The sequence below is a fragment of the Etheostoma spectabile genome, chromosome 9 (assembly GCF_008692095.1).
Source record: "Etheostoma spectabile isolate EspeVRDwgs_2016 chromosome 9, UIUC_Espe_1.0, whole genome shotgun sequence".
NCBI classification, from domain to species: domain Eukaryota; kingdom Metazoa; phylum Chordata; class Actinopteri; order Perciformes; family Percidae; genus Etheostoma; species Etheostoma spectabile.
In genome coordinates this window covers 12505218-12515092 of record NC_045741.1, presented here as the reverse complement: position 1 = coordinate 12515092, position 9875 = coordinate 12505218, and the positions used below count along the sequence as shown (strand labels likewise).

Genomic DNA, 9875 nt, shown 5'->3' with positions numbered 1-9875 from the left:
AGCAGAGAGGGGTGGGAGAGAAAGAGGGTGAGTTGGAGACCGAGAGACACTGAGAGAAACAGAGGAAAGGATTGAACGAAAGAAGGGAGCGCATCAAGGTAGGGGGTGTCCCCGGGGCTCATAGCAGTGCCATGTCTAGAGGTCCCACTGTGCAGTGAAATGAGAAAGGCTCTGTGCACCTGAGCAAGCCCAGGAGAGGCCTGAGGCGTTGGGAGAGCCTGAGCAGGATCCTCCCCTCGCTGCTCCCCTCCTCCGTTCTCCTCCAAGCTGCTCCTGACATATATCTTGCCATGAGACAAGAGAGCCAGTGCAAATCAAACCCACCACCTATAAATTACCTCTTTCATTCTCCCTTTAGCTCTCTCTCTTCATCTCTCCACCCCCTTCCTCCTGCCCTCAATCCCCCTTTTTGCCTGTTACCCCTGCATCTGCCTCCCATCTTTTCCTCCCTGCCCGGCTCCCCTCAACATGCGGCTTCCCATTGCAATATAAACTTGGCTGTCAGAGGGGCAGTTGCGATGTGGCAAACTTGCCATTGCAACGGACAGCTTGACAAATGCAGAGGGGTGGCAGAGCGTTGTGGACCACATACTATACCTCCTCCCTGCTATCCTCAGTGCATTGAGAAGAGCAGAGGAGAGCAGGTGATGCAAGGAGAAGAAGAGGAGAAGAGGAATGAGAGAAGACTAGGTAGAGGGAAGGGAGGAGAGGGGGTGGTGGGGGCAGAGATAGAGAGAGTGACTTTCAGAGGGATAATGAGCCTTTGAACGATGGCTGAAATGTTGCCGTCAACCTGCCCTTCTGCTGCTGGGTAATTAGGTAATCAGTAAAGGCCTAATTATGGGATCAGGGTGCAGGGAAACAATTAGCAGAAAGTATTGCCACATAAAACGGAAATTTACGTTCTGCCAAAGCATGTTTAATTCCTGGATGTGTGTGTGCCGTCCTTCCTAAATAACCACATAAAAAGGACATTTCCTTTGCCTCCTACCTGCCAAGTAAAAAGGTTAATTTTAATGACCTAGTCGGCATTTGTGAATAAATATTGGAATTTTGTGGGTACATGATTAAATTGGGTTTTGAAAATAATTGTGAATTTTCTATTTAAATGCATATAATTATTATTGTGTTAAATATCTTTGAAAGTGTGTGTGTGAGAGACAATCATGGGTTTGTACTGTGCAAATAGATGTATTGTTAAGTAGCCTCATTGGTTTGGTAAGTGATTGCAATTAAATTGTGTTGCAGGGCCCCCCTCTGACACAGCAGCCTTGTGTGTGCTAGAATTTGGTTAAAGGATGGAGGCTTTGCAAAGACAGAAGGCAGGGAGAGAAAATGTGGATAAAAAGGATCACTCAACGCACTCAACAATGCACTGGCAGCCCATACAAACATAAAAAGGGAGAGGAAGAAAGAGAGAGCGCAAGAGAGAAAATTGAGCTTAACAGCCTGATTCTTAACTATTATTTATCCATTATGGGGGGAATGGTGCCGGGGCTCTGTGCGGGAGAGGATTAGAGAAGATTTGTGGGCTTTACAAGGCCCTGTCCTCCCATCCGCATCGCTCCAGCTCCCAGGGGCTCCGTAGCCAGCGCCGGCTCAGCTTGTCTGATCATTTATCCATAATTAGAAAATTAATATTTTAGATGGCGCTATGATGAACCCATTATGGTGATGGGCCCCGATATCAATTATAACTTCAATTTCAATTTCACTTACAGCCACGGCAGCAAAATGGCTCCGGGTGGCGGAGTCGAGTGATGGGCTCGGTGCCACGGAGCATGACGAATACAGATCACTGCACATTAGGATGAGCAATTATTTGAACATGTATAAAAACTATTTACAAGCAATGTAATTGACCAGGGTCAGGGGGAGATGCAGGAAAAATGGACAGGTTGACAAATTTTTGTTCCTACCAACAGAAAAAAAAGGATTTATTAATTTCTTTGAGGCTGTAATTGAATTTTTGAGAGGGGTTTCTTGTTAAGTCTCTCCTGTGGTCCAGGGCTCATCTCCTACTGACCTTCCATACATCTAACACCAAAGACTGTCTACCAACCCCACCCCCATCCACACACTCAGAGAGCCCTCACATGGGATGGGTGGCAGAAACACCTAAAAGAAAAAAAGCAAGGTGAAAGGGAATTATAGTACAGAAAGGAGGACGGGGGAAAAGAATAAAAGAGAAAGATGTGCAATCTTCCATCCTGTCTTAAAAATTAAATGTGAATCCACAGTCTTGTTATAGTGACTGTGCTGCATCTACCTATAAATGGAAAATGAATATAAACTTAATTCAAAAATAATATCAATAGAAAAAAAACATGTTATCCTTTTTTGGATGTCTCGCATCTTTTTGCCCACAAAACATAAAATACTAATTAGGTATTGTATTAACAACCTTTGGCCTATCAGTAAACCTGATTATTTCTGTTTATCTTAGCTTTTCATTTGAAATCTTTTTTTAATGAACTTTTGATTATCTTATCAACAATTCTCCTTTTCTGTGTTTATCCATCACCTCACAATGCTATATAATCATACAAATGTATGTTTTATAGTTATTATTCATTTAATGTATTTTATGTATAAAAATATTTGTGTTTTTGCCAGCCAGCACTCCTTCTAATGTTGCAGCATGAAGCGAAATTACAATCCATCATCCAGCCCCATCCGACCATAGCAGAGAGGGGATATTACTATCTCACCGCTGCTCCAACAAGGTTAGATGAATCCCCGTAACAGCCCTAATCATACACACACTTCATCACTGAGGCTAAACCACTGCACGTTAATTATGTAGACATCACTCAAAATACACTGCTACACTGGGATCTGCGCCTCGGAGAGCTCATTTGTCAGCTGTGCGTGTCTCTGGCACAGAAAACAAAAGGTCAAGCGGGTGGACATGATTTCAGATAGCCTGCTTGTTCCTTTAGTGGTCCTTTAGGCAATTTGTTTTGTCTCCTGCCTCTCAAGAAAACAGTGTTTTACATGAAAAACGTCTGTAAGAATGATCTAATAATTGAGTTTTTCTTTTTTAAGGAAGCTGAATTTTCTCCATAAAACACTTCAACATTCATTTAAAATTTTAAACTGTTTGTGTTTATTTCACATAAGGACCCAGGGGAAACACAGGCCCAACAAATTTTTTCACCTGAACCACTAATTCGATCATTATTTCATTGTATATCCTGCCTCTAGGTCCCAACCCAGACTTGGCACCCCCCCCCACCCCCACCGCCCCGTCTGCCCTAGGCTTGGTCCATGTACTCCTGCTCAATGCCTTGTTTTCCTCATGTCAGTTTAATTGTTCACTGTCAGGGGCAGAGCAGCGGATAACAAGCTTACCAAATGATGTCTGCTGTTGCTACACATTGATTAATATTTTACATGTTATTATCCTCTGTCCATTACCACAGCAAATTAAACTATAAATCACCCCCTCTGCTGGTGTCACCGGATCATAAATTGTCTCTCCCCTAGCCGCACGCTGCACCGTGCCATGCCGTGCAAGGTCTTCTCTTTGGTGAGACAACAAAGTGGGGAAAGTGCCTGTGTTCTTTAGCCTGAGTTATGGACTAGTCACGGTCACCATATACATCAGAGCCATGAAAAATGAGGAGTTTGTTCTGCTATAAAACAAAAAGAAAAGAAAGCACCCTAGTGTTAAAAGTTTGTACCTGCGAGAGTCATAAGTAGTTCTATTAAAGTAGGAAACTTGGAAACAGAGGTCTAAAGATTATTTAATTCGTATTATATTGTACAACATATTTTAAACTCAAAGTAGCATTTGTTCTTGTTTTATATTTATTTACAAAAAAAACCCCTTAAAAGTATTGTCTTTTCATTATTTCATTCAGTAGTTTAAATCAATTCACACAACGATATGCAGTCAAATTTATTTATTCCCAATATGTTACAGCTTTATTTGCATGGGTTTGGGTTGCCAGTCTGCTAAAGCCTCTGCAGATAAACACCATCTTGCTTCAGACCGAGGTGCTGCAGCTGGTGTTAAATGGAAATTCAGATGAAGCTGTAGATAAATATTTTTTCCCTGACTGTTTAGAGCCATTTTTTCCTGGATATCATCTAAGATATCAGATGACCTTTCCTGCCTTGTCATTTTTTTTCTCATTTTCCCCACGCCGGTTGGAAAGATGCAAAGGTGCTTTGCCAGCAGCTGGAAATCAATTTATACAGTCCCGCGTTGCATGTAGGGAGAGATGGGACAGAGCAGGCCTGATATAATGACACGGCCAATTGCATTGTGTTGGGTTGCGGGGGTCAAGTGGGGTCTGAGTGTGCCACGGATGCGGGCTTTGTTCGTACGAGTGGCATTAGGCAGGAATTACACAGTGGGGTCAAATGACCCACACCCGAGGAGAGAGCCAGCACCTTGGGCCCCCCAGCCCCCTCATCATCAGGCTGGGGAGATGAGAGTGACATGGGATGACACTCAAGGAGGAGGAGGGTGGAGAAACACTCCCACTAAACACTTCACCTACTGATAGGTGCCGTTGACCCTTCCTAAATCTCATCATCGTTGTCCCAATGCAGGGGGAGATGGCGTGGGATTTTCTCTGACATCCCCTTCTATCCCTCTTTCCCCGTTCCCATCAGGACTCTTAGCCACACTCTCTGTCCCTCCTTTACAGGCTCACTCATTTGTATACAGACGCATACGTCTCGATTTATTTATCTGTCTGGCGGATGTAGCGCATGTCCCCCTGCTGAAGATGGCAATACTCACAGACTGATCCCATCTAAGCCTGCTTAGCATCTCCCAGCAGATACAGTCCCTCTGCGTCTTTCAATGATTTATCAATTTACAATGTTTGCTAAGGTAGCTTTGCTGTGGCGTCCCAGTGGCTCAACATCATCACATGTTCCTGAGGCGTTTATAGATTCAAACACTTACTGAGAACCTTTTTGTACATCTTTTTCTCTGTGTCTCACCAGATTGTCACTCTCCCATATTTTATCTAAAACATAGATGATGTCATAATACATTATTGATATAACAAGATGGTTTAAGTACTAATAAGCAGTGTGCTGTTTTCTGGCTTTGATGTAGGTGAAGGACCAGGATGTGAGAGTTGCCAGAGGGCCCTGACCCTCCGACAGTCCAATGGAGTGCATAGATCTGAGGTTAAGTCATCTGACCTGGCTGGCTGGTCACTCTCCTGCTTTTTCCCCATAATTACTGTTCAGACAACCCAACTTTTTCCCTTTCCTTCTCTTAAATCAACACCAATCCATCCCTTCAGGCCCCCCGTAACCTCTCTAACACAGGGCACTGACATAACCTGTACATATTGGTCTTCCAGAATCCATCTGCCAGATTCAGCTTGATTTATCAAATATATGTAAACACTTTTGTCACGGGTTTTGTTTGGGACTTTTTCAAAAGACAATCCACGCTGAACTCTAGAAAACACCCATTACTTTCTGCCGTAGTCCTGAAGCCACTTTATGTTCAAAAGATCTCATACTTAATATTGAAATATTTATAAATAACACAGAAAACATCAAAGAATAGCTGTCTATGTCCTGTCACAGTAGTCTTCAAATGGATGCTTTTCGCAGATTTGTTATGTTTTTTTTTGTCATCTTAGTTATAGTCCGTAGACAAGAGAAAGACTAAGAAATATGAGAAAGGGAGGAACTAGATTACCAGTAAAGACATGACAAATGGTCACAGTCAAATTTAAACTTCTGTGTGTGTGTGTGTGTGTGTTTGTGTTTGTGTGTGTGTGTGTGTGTGTACACTGTCAATGCACTAAACTTATGCATTCAAGCCGCTGCAATACAAATCCAAACAGCTTGTTCTCTCTCACTTGTTTATTCCGGCATCAGACATACATATGTAACTACTGCTGCCTGCCTGATCTTAAGTGGATGCAAACCAACCCGGGAAGAGAGGAACAACTAAGGACTAAAGGAGCAAGAAAGGGAGAAATAAATACAAGAGAAAGAGTACACAGAGGGAGAGGGAGAGATGAAGATGAATAAATTGAAAGCAAGCAAAGGAGAAAGAAATGAAGTGAAAGAGAGAGAGAGAGCAGCGTAGCTGCTGTCAGCGGAGGCCCACCACAGTGAAACACTAACTGTAGCGACAGGCTGATGAGTCAGTGTCTGTTTAAATGGCAGCTTGTCAGGCCTCCAGCTCTGAGGTGGGCTGCCGACCTGTCAGGGCCTGCGCCACATTAACCAGCTGACCCTATCATCCTTAACATTGCTCCGCCACCGAGCCGCCTGTCACTAACTCTGCCATTTGGCTTTCCAGAGATCTGCCAGAGAGGGCAGGCACAGCCACCTCTTAGTGTTGTTTATTGATTTCTGACCCGTCGTGTAATAGTTTTCCCAGTCCCCCTGAATGGCTTTTGTAAGCAATAGGGTTTGTACATCTCACAGATCAATACCTTTTATATTTACAATAAAATTGAAACGGCTTCTTGGTGGGTCTCACAGCACCTCGGCATTTGTCATCCTTCTGCAAGGGAAAACTATGTCATTATCTGAATTAAAACATTTATTTCTGATTAAGAGAGTGTCCTATCTCATTAATTTTCCCCTTTCCAATACAAGGGGAATGGAATCTTATTGATTTTTGTACTTTTTACACGTCTCCACTACTGGGAAGATAATTGAGAAGTTAGCCAGAATAAATGAAGTTTCTAGTCTTGCAGGGCAGCCAATACCTTGGAAATGTGAGGTGTTTTTGTGGGAGCAGGCCTTTAATTTTGTGCCAGCAGAAGACAGTGGGACTGAACAAATTGGATTAAGGCTGGGGATGGGGAGCCCTAGAGTCTTAGGAGGAGGTGGTGGGTGGGTGGCCACGGGTGTACCAACACTGTGTGTGTGAGTGTGTATGTGTGGAGGGGGAAAACCTCTCCCCCCCCCTTCAATTTTTACACCACAAAGACACCTCGGGAAGCGCAGATGAAAGCATTTTAAGGCCAATAATGATAAGTTGCCTCCCCTTAGCTTATTGTTGTGGAAGAATTGAAAGACAGTAATCAATGTTTGAACTAGACCTTTTAACACAGCGGGGCTCATTGATTTAGCATTATCAATTTAATGAGATTGAATTAAGTTGTGGCTGTTTTCTGTTTTCTGCTGCAGGAGCCCTTGTAATCAAAAAATATTTAAATTTTACGAACAAAGTTGTATTTTGATTTATGATACAAAACATATTTGAAATTTGCAATATTGATTATCTGGATTGATTAAATTAATTATTAACAAAATTATTATGTAGTTGCAGGTAAGATAAGAATTAAAAAACCTTATTGAATTGGTGATTTTGATTTGAGATAGGAATTTACTTAGGATTATACACAAAATGCAAGCATGCGTATAATAAAATGTTATTGAGGGAGGTCATCTTCTTTTGTGACATGTCTGGATTACCTATTATGTGACTTTTTCTTCTGTTTATGACCTCATGTTTCTATTATGCTCCTTGTGACAAAGAGAAAGAGAGTAAAGTCACAGAGTTGAATTGTGGTTAAATGTTGTGGCATGGCCAGTGTGCAGATTTTGAGAAGGCAGGGCCGTGTGGTCAGCCTTAGTTTGCACAAGCCCAGCGCAGCTGATATGGGGGTCGTGAGAGGGGTGACTGAACACAGCAATTGGACCTCACAAACACTGAAAGAGGCCAGCACCGGCCTACCTCTGATGCTGCCCGATCTTGCTTCGGGGACTGAGAGAAAATGTTGTCGGACTCGGAGAGGGCATCGTCCATCATGGCCCCAGTCTGCCTGTCAGCCGGCTGATTGTGGGAGAAAAGAGAGAGTGAAAAGAGAGAGAGATAGAAGCCCTGGAGTCCACCATGAAGGCAATCGTAAGAGAAACAGAAGGAGAGAAGGAAACAAGGAAAGAGAGGAAGAAAAGGAGAGTATAGCCTCTTCAGCCATACACTGACTAACTGCCTGGCTTTCGGCCACGGGGCCCCTGAGCGGATACACTTCTCTACTCCATCCCTTCCTTCTTCAACCAAATCTCTCCACTCCCTCTTCCCATCAAGAACAACTCATCCTTCTTTCTTCTCTATCACTATATCTCTAAATTCTTTAGCCCTCTGAAGCCTGATCTCTCTTATTCCCACTTTGTCCAATGATCCCTCCGTCCTTCCATCCCTCCTTCATGGACAGCTGAATGTGAGGCTGATAGGCCGTGGAGTGAGTGGGGCAGCTGCCAGCGCCCTGCAGCAGAACCATCTCTGACAGGCCACTAATTCAACTGATAGAAGAGAAACCTCAACCAAACACTGAGATTTCAGGTCCTTAGAGATTGGAAGAAAAGTTTAGAAAACAGAAAAATGCACTAAGAGAGACTGAGGTGGTGGGTTAATGTCTGGGAAAAACATTCTCTTGCTTCGAGTTTTAATGAGTGACTGAAAGAGAACGGAGCGGAAGATGGAAAGTGAAATTGTGTTTTTGTTTTCTGCCTTCCCTACGAATGCAGAGAGCAGTAACTAGAGAAGCAGTGGAGGTGAAAAAAACGGTTTAAAGTTTTCAGGCTAGACTGCAAACTGTAAAACGGGTAGGAAGGTTGTTGTGATGCTTTCATTCTGTGTTTTTTTTTCTGAATATTTTACCCCAAAAATGGGAATGCAGTCTCTACCAATAAAATGTGTTCTCTCAGCTTTCCTAAATAAACTAGTTAAAATGGATAATAAGATTTGATTATTATTTACAGTCAATAGCTTCTACTCTATAAGTTAACTTTGGCTAAGTTTCTCCGGGTTCGTTACTAGAAGTGTACAGCGGCGTCTGTATTAGCAGAGACCCTACCCCGCTTTTCTTCTTATTTGTCTGGGTGCAGGACGTTTATGGGCGTCAGCGAAGAGCCTTTGGGCCCCACGTTTGTGTGTTAACCCCCAGCCAATAGCAGCATGTGGGTTTGCAGCCTGTTGTTATTCCCAATAACTGTCGCTTTATTACGCCCCTCGGCGTCTGATACCCACGCACAAGGCACCCTGAGGAGTCTTCTGCTGGGCTGTTGGTCAGTGTGTTTGTTTAACAGAAATTCACTAGAGACAAAATATTAAATGGCAGCTAATGAGATCTGCTAGCTACCTAGCAGAAGTGTAGTTGTTTTTCTTCTCCATCATAAATCGATGTAGCTGCTGCCTTATTTAACTATTTGAAATATCAAACTGAATAACCAAAATGTCAGTATCATCTCATAAAAAGGCCAAACATGTATTTTAAGTGGTATTCTACATAGTCTCATAATGTGCAACTTGTAAGACATTGGTTAAGAGAAGCTAAAATAAAATTTTAAAAAAAAAGTAAAAAGTAATATACACCCCTCTGCAGTAGGTCAGGCATTAAAAACCACCACACCACCTCTTTCCATTTGTTTATCTGTACAAACGTACATACTCATGGCCGGCTAGGAGCAGTGTTCAATGAACAGCTTAATTTGTGGATGCATTTCTATGCCTAGAGTAATCTAAGGAGGGATGCAGAAAGGTTGGATACATTCATCACAAACACAAGCTTAACATAAGTGAAAAATTACAGGATTCCCAATGACCTTCCAACCAATCAGGCCTGGTAATTACACTCATTCATTACGAAGGAAGGGAGAGATGGAAGAATACAGAGATGACCCTTCAGGACAACAAAAATGTTTATAGATGAAAACAAAGAGGAAAATGCTAATGGCTCAGCTATCTGGCTGGATGGCTCTGAGACAATGCCGAATAATAATTTTCCCATCACGAGCCAACTATAACCTCAGAAGAAACCAGAATTTTACACAAGAACTACTGTTTATTTTCAGCAGTGCATGGCAACCATTTTTTGCTGTAGGATAGGAGAATGTTAATATATCATATACTGTACATGTATATATAT

The 9875-nt window shown here is 42.6% G+C and overlaps 1 long non-coding RNA gene across 2 annotated transcripts in view; it reads left to right on the top strand.

Moving 5' to 3' along the window:
* Positions 1 to 6500, top strand: part of LOC116696205 (uncharacterized) — a 43151-nt gene extending 36651 nt beyond the window's left edge. The window contains exons 3-5 of one of the 2 annotated variants that reach the window (XR_004333654.1): positions 2617 to 2726; positions 5081 to 5154; positions 5863 to 6500. This is a non-coding gene — a long non-coding RNA (uncharacterized LOC116696205). Of the gene's footprint in view, positions 1 to 2616; positions 2727 to 5080 lie in introns of both variants that reach the window. The other variant, XR_004333653.1, reaches the window with a different exon arrangement.
* Positions 6501 to 9875: the final 3375 nt, after the last annotated feature.